The sequence below is a fragment of the Taeniopygia guttata genome, chromosome 1, assembly GCF_048771995.1.
Source record: "Taeniopygia guttata chromosome 1, bTaeGut7.mat, whole genome shotgun sequence".
Lineage (NCBI taxonomy): Eukaryota > Metazoa > Chordata > Aves > Passeriformes > Estrildidae > Taeniopygia > Taeniopygia guttata.
In genome coordinates this window covers 110,695,851-110,711,646 of record NC_133024.1, presented here as the reverse complement: position 1 = coordinate 110,711,646, position 15,796 = coordinate 110,695,851, and the positions used below count along the sequence as shown (strand labels likewise).

General features: G+C 45.0%; 1 protein-coding gene across 2 annotated transcripts in view; it reads left to right on the top strand.

Annotated features, from left to right (window-relative positions):
* Positions 1–8,886: 8,886 nt before the first annotated feature.
* PKNOX1 (PBX/knotted 1 homeobox 1) overlaps positions 8,887–15,796 on the top strand; it is a 39,087-nt gene continuing 32,177 nt past the window's right edge. The window contains exon 1 of one of the 2 annotated variants that reach the window (XM_030283498.4): positions 8,887–9,021. The gene's annotated coding sequence lies outside the window, so the exon portion shown is untranslated. Of the gene's footprint in view, positions 9,022–14,131; positions 14,258–15,796 lie in introns of those variants that run through there. The other variant, XM_030283487.4, reaches the window with a different exon arrangement.

The following is a 15,796-nucleotide window of genomic DNA, read 5'->3' as shown; positions in this document are numbered from 1 at the left end:
AAATGGAGGTTCTGAAAGCTTCTATTTTTCCATGTTTAACTTCCTCAGTAGTGTCCTACCACTGCGCTGACCAGGGAAGCAGCTGCAATTTATAGTCACCACACATTCTGCCTACATGCAGCTTGTGTTACACTAACTGGGGGAAAAAAACACAAAACAACAAACCTTTGATAATGTAAAACTTTGTTCCCAAGTTTTCAAAAAGAAAGAATGTCCCTAAAAGCAGGCAGGATTGAATCTCACTGTGCAAAGGCAGTCTGTTGCACAAAGTGTGCAGCACAGGAGCTCAGCTGCTTGCTGTGGAGACTGTGGAGTCAGGGAATATCTTCCTTGGCAGCCAAAAGAATGCCAGCATGCTGAAAAAGCAGTGAGGAAAAAAAAAATCTGATAAGTGTCTCGTGATTGTTTTCCTGTATCTGTAAAGAAAATAATGAAGACTGACATGCAAAGTAGGCACACGTTTTATATGTGGGATGTTGTACTGAGACAAACACGCTGGGTTTGAAACAGCTTTTTGATTCCTGTGTGACTGGAAAAGCAAAAGCATGACCATTTTTAGAAGAGAATTGGAGAAGGCAGTGCAAAACAAAAGCGCAATTTTGACTGGGTTTGGTGATAGTTGTCAGAAAGTTGAACTGAGGGAAGCAAATCCTGGAGGCAGCTGAATTATAAATCCCTGAAATGGGGAGGGGGCAGAGCAAGAGTCACCTCTCAATGAAGGGTGGATTTCATTGCTGCCTTTTCTGTTAATTTGAACTACTTATGGAAAGCAGGGTTTAGTCATGACATGGCCTGCAGTGCTGGCCCTGCTCTATGAACCTGCAAAGCCAGAAGCAGTCTTGTTTCTGCCACCTTTTGAAAGGTCTCTGCTGATTCCAGTGTAGTCTCTCTGCCCATGATCAATGCTGTATTTATGACAGTAAAGCTATCAAAATATGCTTTTTTTGTGGGTGACCTAATTGTGGCTTTCCAATACCTAAAGGGACCCTACAAGAGAGCTGGAGAGGGACTTTTTACAAGGGTCTGGAGTGACAGGACAAGGGGGAATGGCTTCAAACTGACAGAGAGTAGGTTTAGACTAGATATTAGGAAGAAATTCTCCCCTGTCAGGGTGGTGAGGCCCTGGCACAAGTTGCCCACAGAAAATGGGGATGCCCCATCTCTGGAAGTGTTCAAGACCAGATTCAATGGAGCTCTGAGCAGCCTGGTTTAGTGGAGGGTGTCCCTGTCCATGGCAGGGGAGTGAAACAAGAGGACCTTTGAGGTCCCTTCCAACCCACACCATTCTGGGATTCTTTGTTTCTTTGAAAATATACAGATTATTAGACAAGAGATGCAGTCTACATGAACTTCACTTACTAGATTTAAAAAAGAAAAATCTTACTGCTGTGACTTACTTCTTGCATAAGTAAAAGGGAATGATTTGCTAACAGCTCTCTTCTCCAGGGCTGCATTGGCTATTGCCTGGAGCTGTGAGCTGGCACCCCAAGAATCCCACCATGTCCCTGAGGGCATTGTCCAAAGGCTTCTTGAGCTCTGTCAGGCTTGGGGCTGTGACCACTGCCCAGAGGAGCTCGTTCCAGTGCCCAACCACTCTCTGGGTGAAAAGCTTTATTCCTGATATCCAACCTAAACATCCCCCTGCAGAGCATTGTTCCATTGTTTTCTGTGCTGGTCAATGAATAAATGTGGTGTGTGATGAGGAAGAATCCCAGTGCTGGATGGGCACAGCCCCTGTGCCAGGAGGCCCTACAGCCATGGTATGGGCTGTGGTCTGTGGGGTTTCATGTATCCCTTCTATGAGAGAATGCTTAAATCTCCCTGGGAATCTGCCCCTGCTCTGGGAAATAAAGAGAATGCTACAAACAGAAAAGAGCTGAAAAGTCACTGCCCAGTTTGGTGGTCCATGGGGGAGCTGCAGGCATTGCAGAGCTTTGGGAGAATGCCATGCACAAAGCATCTCTGTGCTGCCCATCCCCAGCCCAGGGCTGAATGGGCCAGCCTTCCTCAGAGGAAGAAGCAGAGCTTAGCAGGGATCCAAGCCTGGATCTCAGAAGCAGCACTGCCTTGCTGGCAGAGCATTCATTCTCAAGCCAATTTGCCCACCAGCTAACCTGGGCACAGCGTGAGGTTGGTATTTCTTCTGCTGCTTCCAGATCCAAAGCTATTTCATGCAGAGCCAGTGTGGGGATCTCTGTACCTTACTGCTCTGCAAGGTGTTGACACAGCCTTTCTTTCCTAGAATGTTTTCTTATCAGTAAATCTTAGAAAAACTGTCTAAAAAGTCTCTTGTATCTCCTCTTTCTTGTGAGGAAAGGCTGACTTGGGTAATCTGACTCCAGGAGAGACTTACTGGCAGGCAAAAGGACATTATAGAATTGCAATCTGTTCAAAAATTGGGAAAAAGAAAATAATGGAGGAGAAGACTGCTAGTGGCCATTGAATATGATGTTCTGATTGCAAATTTTGATTCAGAAAGGTGCAAGATGTGCTGGGGGGGGATCGGGTTGGACATCAGAAAGAATTTCTTCATGGAAAGGGCTGCCAAGCAGTGCAAGGGGCTGCCAGGGAGGTGCTGGAGTCCCCATCCCTGGAGGTGTTCAAGAAACATCTGGATGTGGCACTCAGTGCTGTGCTCTTGCTGACAAGAGGGAGATCCATAAAAGTGGAAGCTGATGATCTTGGAGGTCTTTTCCAACCTAAATGCATGTGTTGTCCCTGTACCCAGATAACAGCAGCCCCTTGTGTTGAGGAAGAGCCTGAAAGCATTGCTGGGAATGCTGCCCCAAACATACCCCATCAGCTATTCCAGAGGCCTGGCTGCTCCAAAGATCTGGGCTTTAGGCAGATGTGGGAATGTGTGTCAGCTCTGGGCTGTCAGTGTGGATGTGGGCCTGGAGGAGGTGGTGCAAGTGCTGCAGTTTGGACCATCAGAGCTGGGCTTGGCTACCTTCACCTCAGGGGTGGGAGTGGGTGGTAGTTTCCACAAATCCCACCTTGGCAGAGACAAGAAGGGGAATGTTTGTGGAAGGCTTCTGCTCTTGGCATTTCCTATTTGCTTTTAGCTCCATGCAGACGTCTGTGTGGGGCTCAGCTTTGCTTCTGCTTTGTGCTGGGAGCTCAGGTGCCTGGCTAGACAGTTGCATTAGGCAGCAAAGCACCTAATCCTCACTGAAGGCCACCTAATCCCCTCAACTTAATGGCCTTCTGCTCCTTCAGATAGTCCCTTCTTTATTCCTTCCCTGTTTGCTCAGCAATCGGATTCTTTCCTCTTCCATCTCCAAAAGAGCCGGCTCTGCTGGCCAGCCATTCTCATTCCTGGTTACCAACACCTCTCAGTCCTTCAGAGCTCCAAAATGCAAAAACCCATAAAAGCAGCTGGAAGTAAATGAGTAATGGAGAGGGAAGTCACGTCTCTATGGACTGAAGAAAGTGTTCTGTAAAGCAGTGTTTGAGAACCTTTCATTAGCGCTTCCTGGTAATTTTTTCTGCATTTCTGCTGAATCCAAATACTGCTCAAGCCGGTGGGAATTGTTCCACCAACTTCTGCAAGAGTTGGATCTAACCCCTCGTCTGAAAAGCAAAACTAGTCTCACTGGTTTTCTTTTATTTCAGTTGGTTTCACTTTCTGCTGCTCAACTCCCAGAATAACATGAATGCATTCATAGTCCTCCATGGTGACATTCATACAAAATATTCTCTTTTTATGTTTTTCGTAAAATAAAATGTGTATCAGCAATTCCACCTCTGTCATTCTGGCTCTGGTTTTCAACCCTGTTCTTTTGGCCCCTTCCACCCTCCTGACCTTCTGCACAGAGGTAATTTTTTTTTTTTTTTTTACATATAGCACATTTTGGAAGAAACACTGAACAGTAAAATACCCTCAGCTTTCAGCATTGCTAAAAACAGTTTCCCCTCAGAAAATAACCTGTTTGTAGTATCTAGAGTGGAAAAAAGATATGCTGGGTTGTGAAAGATGTTTGTTCCATCACCATGAAACTCCTTGCACAGATCCCAGGGCAAGACATGGCACACAGGGAGTTGACAGTGGATTTCTGCATCACAGCTTAATCTTCAGCTTTAAAGTGGAAACCGTGCTTTTATTCCTAAAATAGCCATTTGTTCCAATTAACATCTTTCTGGTAGCAGAAAGGGAGCAATGAGTAGAGTATGGTGTTACAGAACACAGAGAAGGGAACATTATCTTACAGAGCTCTGGGGGGCTGTCCACCAAAATTCTTTCCAAGTAACGTGTTAAAATATTGGTAATGCAGTGACTCAACCATATAAACAGATGGAGTGAGTAGTGTGCAGCCAGTGATTCAGCTAATATACAGCTCTGGAAAATTCAAATTTGATTTAATATGAGGAGAAATATTGAATAAGACATTTCTAATTTTTCCTTTTGTTCGAGGAGGCTGTAAGTAGGTTGGTTTTGCTGCTGAACAGAGTAGAAAAACATATGCCCATAACAGCTGATTCAAAGGATGGCATCCTTGGTCCCTGCACAGAAACTCCTTGCAGTAGTGCTGCACTGCAGTGCCAGCTCTTGGTCTGAGCCCAAGTCCTGCTGTGGGACACGAGCTCCTAATTTCTCCAGAGGGAGTGTTCCCAGCCGAGTTACGCAGATCTCCATGATCTAGTTCAAGCAACAGCATTTATTTAGATGGAGTTAACTCATTAATTTCGGCTTTAAGATCTTAAAAGCTGTATCCATTGTAAAGTAAATCACACGTTTTTTCCAGGCCCCTCCTATACCACGTAAAGTTGTGGCTGCAGATGTGAATGTGCTGTGCCTGCAAACAGGGCACAGCGAGGCTGCTCTTGGGATTGCTCTCCAAACAGCCAGAGGACATCTAAGCTGTTGACATGTCTTACTACATCCTTTTTATTCCCTTGGAATGACGAAAGGAGAAACTGGTTTTCTGTAGAGGCCTCCCATTGTCACGAGATCAACACTTAAAAACTCACCTGATTTTTATGGAAATCTTGGGGAAACCCTGTTCTCTTTAGATTATTCCAGCCTTATCACTGCAATTACAGGCTTTATTCCACAAGTTATGAGTGCAGATTACTGCCACCTGCATGGAAGCCCATCCCTTCACCTCTATGTAAATGTTGCCTTTGAAAGCTTAATTATGAAAGAGCTGCCACGTACAGAGTCGAGAGGCATGAGAAGTTATCTGAACAGCTTAAATGCAGGTGAATGTTATGTTTTGCACACAGTTGTAATATTCATAATGTGGTAATTGCTGAAGGATGTCAGAGTAAGCTTAATTCCTCTAGCAGTTGTATGCAGGATAGAGTTTTGGCCCTCCAATACACTTACACAATCCTACTGTGCCTAAATAGATACTGAAAGTATATTTAAGACAAGAGATTTAGGAAAGTGCTTGTCTCATTTGATGAGGCAGGAGCTCAATGTGTCCAATTATTTGTGCCAGCTGTGAGGAGTGCTTTTATAACTGGGAGCTCTTCTGAGTAGTCAGGTAAGGTCCTGACCCCACAGACCTATCTTGGCATGTTTTAAATAATGAGCTATACTTAATAATTTTATTTAATATGTACAATGTGAAAAAGGTAACAGAAGTTAGAGAATCTGAGTGTTCTGTTATTTCAATATTGTCAAACCCCATTTTTATGTATTTGCAATTTGCTATTATGAAGTATTAAAGTGAAATTTCATTCACCCTGGATGTGGCTTTTGCTTTTTTTAGAAAAAAAAAGCAGCCCTCTTGCCACTGCATTGAAGTGAGTGCTCCCATACCAATGGGAGCTCTGAGCACAAAACCTCATCAGCTGTGCAATAATCCTTATAAGATTTGCAGTATGGAGAGTTTCCTCAGGAGTGCTGTCTTCCATCCTTTGGATTGGATCTTGTTCTTTTGCAGAACTAAAGGACAACACTTTGTTTGGACAATCAGAAACAGAAAAGGCACCTGTCCTTTCTCTTTCTGTTTCTTTTTGTTGAGCTTTTTTGTTGTTTGCCTTTGGACCACTCATCTCAGTTACTTCTTCATTCTTTTTCCCCTGCTGCTCATGTTTTCTTAGTTTCTGGCTTCTCTCAAGGGTCCTGTAATTTTTAGAGCTTTTCTTAAATCTTCATCTCCTGGAGCCATTTCAGCTGTGATATTTTAAAAATTAAGCTTAACCTTTAAAACTTAAGCCTGCAGAAGCTGTATCAGAGATGACTGAAGACAAATTGAAAAGCAAGGACCCCTTGACAGTGAGTGGGATCAGAACTTTCAGTGAGCTGGAAGTCACAAGTTTGATCAGGAATGATTTTTAGGTTACTTTCTTGTGGGAATGAGTTTTATATGGTCATGTCATGTAGGCAGAGGTATATCTGAGGGTGTATCCATGCTGTTTAATAATGTTTGAATCTACTGACTTACTCCAGACAGGATTAAAGCTGACAGAATAATATAGTTCCTGTGGCTTTCATGGAAATAAGTTGTGGAGCAGGGAGGATGTATCATGTTCTCCCCAAATCATGGAAAATCTGCAGCGGGAACTTTTGGGCAACAGCATGCACTGAGTAAAGAGAAATCTTAGATAAATCACAACTTTGGAGGAGATTTCAGCTAAAACTTGCACATTACACTCTAAGGTTAACAAACCACGAGGCACAGATGGAGTGAACCAGGCTTTCTTCGTTCTGATAACAAACTTTAAGATTGAGGGAGTTAAAGCATCTACTGAAATCACAAAAAGAGTAAGAGGCTGACAAGAGTAATGGATGGATTAACTTTAACTACAAAGGCGACCAAAATATGAGATTACTGGGGTGAGGGGGAAACAGCAGATGAGGAATTTCTACACCTGTTGTGCATGAGTGGGGAGCTCAGGAATAGAAAGTGGCAGCCAGGAAGGGAAGGAAAAGCAAAGGGAAGCAGGAGGAGAAAAAGAAAATTCAAGTTGGGAAAGGCATCAAGAAAGGCTTTGAAGATCACTGGGAGGAGAGATAAAACAGAAACGAAATTAGTTTTAATTTAATCTGTTCGTTCTCAAAAGAAATCAGTGAACTCCCATCCAAAGAAGTGCAGGCAAGGCAGAAGGAGAACAAAGGGGTTGCAGGGAGAATCAAATTTGAAGAAGAGGCAGGTCTGGACAAGGGAAGCAATTAATTTTAAGCACTGTTTAGTGAATGTGTCACTAATGAATGTGTCAGGGATAATGAGAGCTGAAACTTGTGGTAGCAGCAGCCATCCTGGCCACAGGAACTGTATGAGAGGTGTTGTTACATAGCACAGGAGTACAAACAGAGAAAGAGGCGCTTGTGAACGAGACAATAAGAGTTGGTTGTTTGTTTTTTTTCCCCTAATCTTGTTTAAGTAAATCTAACACTGAGCCATGATTTACCCATCTGAGCATTCTGGATTAGCAGACCTCAGTTCTACCCTCTCTGCTTGGTGTAGAAGTTCCCTCTCTGCTCACAAGCCCAATGTCCACATGGTTCTGACTGTGCAGGGGAAAGTGGCTGGAAAAGGAACTCCTGAGAAGGCTCCAGGCGGTCTGGCAAGGGGATGGAGCAACTGTTTTGTCAGTGGACAAATGGTGGCAGTGTGGACAGGGTGACAAGATTCCTGAAGCAACTGTGTTGGCTGAGCAGGGTCTTGACACAGACACAGCAGTGACACGCAGGGGACTGACAGCGCACTTAAGTAACTGCTTCTATTGCCAAACTATTAGCCAGATCTTTAAAAAGTGCCGTGGCCCAGGAAAGTGTTATGCAAAACAAAACAAAACAAAACAAAACAAAAAAATAAAAATAATAGCTGACTTGCTACTGTTAAACCAGGGAGAGACATGGAACAGGAAAAAATGTAGAGTATTCCCAGTTTAGTGGGTACAGGACAATCAAGTAGATTCCCAGTGGCGGCTTTGCAGAGGGACCTGAAAGTAAAACTGCTTTGGGTTTAAACTGAGCTTCCTAAATTGAGATTTGCTTTTTGTGTCGCTTTCTTCCTCCTCTCGCAAACCTCTGCTCTCAAAGCCAGCGAGGTGTTGTGGGGATGATCTTTCTGAAGTCTTGAGAATGAGAACAAGGTGAAAGCGACAGATCCATCACCTGTGACATGCACGACTCAAAGGCATCCCAGTCCTTTTGCACAGCAGAGTCTCTTTTTTAAATATCCCGACTGCAAAACGGCCAAGCCATAGGGCACCCGCCTGAAAGCACATTCCTGTCCCTTACATAGGAATGGTTTGGGAAAAGGGGGGATATTTAACAGCGGTAACTCATGGGGGAAGAAGCTGGGACAGCACTGGTTCCTCCCAAGCGGAGTTTCACGACAAAAAAAAACCAAACATGTGTGGTCAGCATCTTTATTTCGGGCCATGGCAGGACCGCGGGCAGGATCGTGAGGGACAGCGCAGGTCTGCCCTCACCCCGCTCCCGCACTTGGGGGTCTGGGGACAACAGGGGCGCAGCTCTGGGGCTGGGAGGGTCCCAGGGCTCAGTTTCAGCCCAGGCAGGCCCAGGAGAAGTTCCTGGGACAAGCCGTGAGGAGCCTCCAGCCCTGCGCGGCTCCCGGGGGCACCGCAGCGCCAACAGCCGAGGCAAGGGACACTCCCGAGCCCGGGCAGCAGCGCCCTGAGGCGACCCAAGGGCGAGCACCAAGCGCTGCCCGAGGGAACGGCGCTCGTGTGGCGCCACGAACCCGCCACAGCCGCTTCCCTCATGGCGGAGCCACTTGGTGCCTCCCTCCTCCCCCCCACCCCCAGCAATGGTTTCATCCCCCCGCCTCACACACAGCGAGAGGCGTGGCCTCACCCTCCCTGCTTTCCCCGCCCTTCTCATCCATATTCATGAAGGCAGACGGGCGGCCCCCAATGCGGAGGGGCGGTGCGCGCAAGCCCCGCCCCACAGCGATGAATATTGATGAGGCGCGCCGTGGCGTCGGGGGCGGCGCGGGCGGCGATTGGCCGGGCGCGGCGGCGCGCGGTGACGCGCGCGGCGGCGGTGCGGGTCCCGATTGCTGCAGCCGCTTGTCAGTGTGACGAAGATTGGCACCCGAGGTAAGCGCTGTCACTCAAACCCCGCTCCAGCCCCGCCGTCCATCACGGCGCGCCCGCCGCCCGGGCACGGCCGCACCGGGGAAGCGGCAGAGCGGCTGGGGAAGGGGCGAGCGGGGCGGCGGCGGCGGCCAGGGGAGAAAGGGGCACCCGCGCTCCGCCGCCGCTCGCACGGACCGGGGGGTTTAAGGGGCGGTGGCGGGCGCGGGGAGGGGAAGGAGGGGAAAAGCGGGGAGGGGAAGGAGGGGGGAGCGAAGCGAGGAAGGTTCTGGAACGGCCGCCGAGCGCCCGTTGTGTCCCGGCGGGGGCGCGCGCGGGGAGGGGACGCGGGAGCGCGCGCGGGTCCGCGCGGAGGAGGAGGAGGAGGAGGAGGAGGAAGGAGATGGGGGCGATGGCATGGATGGGGGTGGGGGGGGGAAGGAAGGAGGGAGGGAGGGAGAGGAGGCGACGCGATGCTTAAAGGGGCAGCGCCGTGCTGGCCGCTCCTCGGAGGCGGCGGGGGGAACCGGAGCTCCGGGGGGAGCTCCGCCGCCCCTCTCCCCCGGGCTCGCAGCGCCGCGGCAGCTGCACCCCGCTCCGCTCCTCTCCCTCCTGGGATATCCCCTCCGGCACACCTGCCCTGCCCCGGGGGCACGGCACGGAGGGGAGGCGGGGATGCGCCCCGCTTTGCGGGATGCGCCCCGCTTTGCGGGATGCGCCCCGCTTTGGGGGATGCGCCCCGCTTTGGGGGATGCGCCCCGCTTTGCGGGATGCGCCCCGCTTTGCGGGATGCGCCGGGGCTCTCCCTCCCTTCTGGCTCCTTTTCGCTGTGACCCCCGCGCTCTCCCCGCTGCCTTGTGAGCAGACACCTTCCCGGCAGCCAGGCCCGGGGTTGCCGCGTGTTTACGCGGCCGCAATTAGGAGCTGAGACTTGACACTGCCCAGAGGCCCTGCTGGGGATGTGTAAACAATAATAAATCAAGCGCTGGTTTTATCCCCAGCTATTGCCTCAGTGAGACGCATGTCCCGGGTCTCATGGAGCGGTTCATGGCTTTCCTTCGCTCCCACCGCGCCGGAGTTCGTCAATTAACAATATCACATTATAAGTAGTTAACACGTTCGTGTGATAATTCTCCTTATTGCTATTTTTAAAAATTTAATTGATTACATGTTTTCTTTAGTCTTAAATGGTGATACATAGTGTAATTTTAGACAGGTCACAGTATTTGATTATTTTTTTAGTCTGCTGCTGCTGAAGTTTTTAGTCCCTTTTTGTAGTTTTGTCTGAGTAAATGACTGGTGTGGTTTAGGGAGGGAGAATCCCAGAATGGTTTGAATTGGAAGGGACCTAAAAGCTCGTCTTGTTCCAACACCCTGCCATGGGCAGGGACACCTTCCACTATCCCAGATTTCTGCAAGCCCCAGTGTCCAGCCTGGCTTTGGACACTTCCAGGGATGGGGCAGTAAATAATTTATTCCTAATGCAGGACACTATATCTGGTATGAAACCCTTAAAACTGAATGAGTTGCTGGTTTGTTGGATTTTTTTTTTTTTCACTTGAGTGCTGCCCAGGCAAGATAAATTTTGTGTCCTTGCTCCTCTTTGGAATAGGTTGTGTGCATTCCATTAAACAGATCCCAAGAACAGGCAACATGGGCATTATGTTCTGGATGTTGGAAAACACTTGGGCCAAAATCCTGTGGAGAAGAGCTAGAGGCTGTAGGTCACTCTCAAAGTATGCTAAATATCTTTTTTTTTTTTTTTTGTTTAAAAAAAAGCCTTTCTTAGTTTTTACAAAAAAGTGTGCATTTAGGTGCATTTAGTTAGTTCCTAATTTTATTCTCAAGCATTCTCTTCCACAAAATTTTAGTGTAGATTATTTGATGAAGAGAATTGTAACAACTGTGGCTTAGGATATCCACGCATCCTGCTGTTCTCCATGCTGTGCACACACTCACAGGTTGTTCCCTGTCCTCTGTGGGATATTATCTGTTTATGGGCTGCCTGTGCTGTGGGGTTACATCCCTGTGGCTGTATTTGTATGTGTGGTTGAAGTGAGATGGCTTCTGCAGCTGGATGGAGCCCTGGTCAGTCCCTGTTAGCTGCACATGTGAATTTTATGGATTACACTGAACCAGGAAACAAGATGTTGTGACTGTATCAGAAATCCACCTTAGGTGTTTCCAGACTGTGTCAGTGCTACAGTATCAAGCAACAGCAAGTGCATTTTCTGTCAAGTCAAATTGCAGATTTATCCTTTTCTGAGTCTGTGTGTAATCACATATAGAATCATTACATTCAAGTTTTCAAATGTGTCTGCAGGAAAAAAATCCCCCAAAGATTTCACATGATCTATTCAAAATAATTCAAATTATTTTTCTCATGAATATTCTATCTTCAGTTTATTTTATGAACTATACAGCATTTTTTTTTGGCTGTCACCACTTGATATATTTTCTTGTCGTCTCATAATTAAAGTATCCACTGGAAAACTTCAGTGTAGGTTTTACTGCGTTTTCTTTACATAATCTCCAGTTCAGTGGTGAAAGGCAGAGCTCAGTGTGCTGCAGTCACAGGGTAAAAAGGGAAAGTCACAGGGTAAAGTAGGGGCTGGTGTGCTGCACTGAGATTTTGGAGGCTCAGATCATTTCTCATTGATCTCCCCAGTGGATTTTGGCCATGCATTTTTTTTAAATCTGTGTTTTGCTGGGCTGAAATTTTTTTCTTGTTACATTTCCCATGTGCTGGTAGAAAACCCAAGAATTCTTCACATTTTGAGTACATTGTTGTTGTTGTTAAGGTTAGTGGGGATTTTGTTTTGTATTTGGAAATTTCACTTTGGCATGTAAAAAGTCAAGCTGGTATTAAGTACTTACAGCTTTGATTTGTACTCTTAATACAATTTGTAATATTTGGGTTAAATAAAAATAACATTTTAAAGCTAAGTCCTTGCAATCTTCCATTATGGGACTGAAAGGAGTTTAGAATGAATGAAATATAAATTTATTTTAAATACTTTAGCCTTACAAAATGGTTAGTCTTCTGGAAGCTGTAATTTCTTCTTCAGAATTTTGCTTTCCAACTATATTTTTCTGTGCTGTAAATGCAGTGCTCTCATAAAGCCCTAATAATTCTGCTTGCTGCCACAGTAAGTTTGGGACTGTTCAGGAGCAATTCAATTTCCTGGAAAAGAGTAACTCTTTGGTGAAATTAAAGCCTTAGTGGCCGAGGGTGAATGATCACAGAGCCACCACTGTGGCACTGGAACTGCCTGTTCTAATGGCCGTGTTAATGTCCTGAGTGGAGCAGTCCAAATTGTATTTCAGAATATTATGTCGTGGTCTGGCAGCCAAATGTTGCCTCTGCAAAACTGGCACATATGTGAAAGCTTACAGTAAAGCAGATTAATATTTGTATTTTGGTCTAAGTAAGACCAAATGCAATTTTTTTTGTGTGTGAAATTAAAAATGTTGCAAATGTTACTTCTCTTGAAGCAGCTGGTTACTTCACTTCTCACTTGTTCAAAGGGTCTGTAGGTTTACAAATGAGAAGCCTCAGAGGGGTTTATTTTGCCACAGCTCAGTGCTGTACAAAATGTAAAACAACTTACTGCTTTTCTAAGCAGGAGGATTCCAAGAGCAAGGAGAAAAAGCTGCTGATGGAGTTCTTTCATTTGCTTACTTGATGCCAGATGTTGCCAAAATCTTTTACCCAGACTATTTTAGATCTCCCCAGGGTGATTGAACAGTGAAATATTCACACTTGTAGCAGGTTCTTCACTTTATTCACTGGTTTCATGCCAGAACTGTGGAACACAGGATTCATCAGGTAGATCAGATGGGGTGGAAAATAAAATAATGGCACCATGGATCTGGAAATGCCAATTTTGCTACTCTGGAGCTGTGGCACGTTTTTATGAAGTTGCTGAGGGGCAGTACCTTGGTTCCCCTGCCAGCAAAGAGGGGATCCCATGTCATGTATGGCACTGGGAGGCAGACATTGGTGCTAGAAAGGGAAATAAAACTCAGATCTTGCTCTGGCATGGTTGGTTCTCATCCTTCACAGGAACACATTGTTTGGGGTTTGATGTGGTAGCTCCTCCAGGCCGTGGTGTTCTCATTTTTTAGTACCTAGGTGTACAAAAGAGGTATTTGCTGTTAAACCTGAGGGCTGTTTGAGTACACAGAGAGTCAAAAGGTGATTTTTGAAAATGGAAGCTGAGTGTGATGATCACAGTCTGTCCTTCACCCTGCTGTGCCCAGAGATCTCCAGCTCTCTTCTGCAGCTGATGGGAAATTCAGGCAAAAAGTAGAATATGGCAGCCTACTTCTGGTATACTGAAAGAGGGATCCATTTTTTTTAAACCTCCAAATTCCAATTTTTATTTTATTGGTGAGGTTTTGGAATTGCCTGTGTTTTTTCTTGAGGGCAGAAGAAGCTAGGAAGTGTGGCTATACTTCACATCCTGCTTGGCTTTTTATGAGTTACACAGCAAACAAAGCAAAGGGAAAAGGATATTATCATACTTGCTGAAAAATAAAGTCCAAGCCTTTTATATTCCAAGGAAACAGAGGCAATTAGAAAACAGAAATTGGATCTTTACATGTTTTTGACCTGCCTAGAAAACAGGGGAATTAAAATGTGTGTGCTGTGTTGTATGTCTTTGTAACTAAAGAACTTCTGGGTCAGTCTGTGATCACTTAATTTATGTTTTCTAGCCCATTTTTATGTGGTCTAGACCATGATAGTAGCAATACTAGAAGGAAGATAACCTGTTTATCTTTTATTATTATTGTTATTTCGAGGTGTTGATTTCAGTAACTTAATTCTTAGTCCTGTTGAAATTTGCCACAATGAATATGTTTGAGCAGGGTTATTCTGCCAACTTAAAAATGACTCAGCATCTTAAGAATGACTCTAAGAGAAAGCAAATATGTTAGTTTATAAGAAAGGCAGGATTCTTCTTATTTAAGAGTATATCAGCAGTTGAGTTGTGCATTTTAGTGTTGCAGAGGGGACAGGATCAAAAGCATTCACATGGAGCATATGGCTGTTCATTGAGAACCTTCAACAGGCCAAAACCTCTTGGAAAACTTGGTTTATATGGTACTGGGCCAACATTTATTATCTAAATTACCTGAATATTCTGTGTAACACGAGTGTCTTCCTGTCTGTTGGTCCTTGCATGTCACCTGCCTGTGCAGTCATCACCTGGACCAAGTAGTTCAGCATGATGCAGCTCACAGCAGTAGGTGATGGGTAAGTTTAATCCTAAATAGTCTTTCTTCACCCCAGAACACTTAGGCAGCAGTCATGACTGCTGGAAGGATGGAGATTTGTGTTTCTGAGAGGTGGGAAACAAGAGCGGAGCAGGAAAGGAAGAGTTTTTATTTCATCCTCATTTTAAAAAGAAAAGAACAGTTCATTTTAAGACCTAAACTTAGTAGCAAAACCAAGTTAGTTTTTCAGGTTTGACCAAATTGTTGGAATCAGAACAGGGAAGTTTCTGGAAAAGTTAGTGATGGATTGGAATTGGATTTCACAGAGCATTGCAGGGCCAGGGTTTTGTGTCACTTTCAGGTTTTTTGCCTAGTCCAAGTTAATGCTTGATTCATGAATGGGGTTGTTATTGCAGAAATCATAAAAGATATAAAAATTAAATAATTGATAAGGTAACATCTTGATCTTGATGAATTGTTCAAATGCCAAAAATGTGTAGAGGTCATTTTCTTACCCATTCAACATCCAAAGTCCATTTTAAATGCATTTATTATTTAAATAAAACTCCTAGGCACCCTTCAATTGTACTTCAATAGCATCAGGAATTCACCCTTTCATAGAATAATTGGATTCTTTTATGGTTTTATAATAAAAATGTTGGAAATAATAACATATGCTTACACAAACTGCTCACATTGTAAAGTATTCAATAGCAATAAAGGCAGAGAGAGTGGTGGTTATTCTGCATCTTCCTTATGAAACCACAAAATATAAACACAAAACAAAATTCATTTCAGTCCTAGTTTATTGGGTGCTGATGCAAATCATGATTAAAATAGGATTTCCTGTTGCTTTGGTTTAATTTGCCTGGAAGGAGATGGTTCCATCAGTGTCTCCAGAAGTAAGAAATTTGGGACGTGCTTGTGTGGCTATTCCAAAGGCTTCAGTGGCAGAGGGATGGATTTGTGTCCAGGGCACAAGCAACCCTGTGTATCCATGTGGGCAATGCCAGAGAAATGGTGAGGCTGGTGGAGTTCTCATCCTTTTTTTTTTTTTTTTCTTCTGTTTATTGAATTACTTTTGTCTTTTTTTAATTGAAATTTGTTTTGATAAGGTAATTAAATATCAGTAAGCAGGAGTTATACAGGATCAGTTCCAGTTGTGGAAGTGCTGATACACATCCTCTGGGATGTAAGGAGCATTTGGAGTCTTTCCAATGCCACACTCTTGCCACGAGAGCAGCGAGGCAGATGTGACAGCATCTTTCTGATTTTTGTGTCCAACAAGTTATGAAAGCACATTGGGTAAAAAATGAGGGCAAAAAAATCCTTTTCTGTCCTGTAACAATAAATGTGTGTGAGGATTCATGATGTGTGTGTGAGGATTCTCGTGCTGGACCCATAAAGTCCTTCTGTTTGTAGTGTTAAGAATACAGGAAAAAAAAGGAATCTTCATGTATGATGTGGATATTGGTAGTGGATGAGGGAGTGATGGAAAATATTTTTGCTCCCTCATACCCTAATCCCTTAAGAGTCTTGGAACAATTAAAGAGGGAGGTTTCCTTTCCCCCAGGTTTTA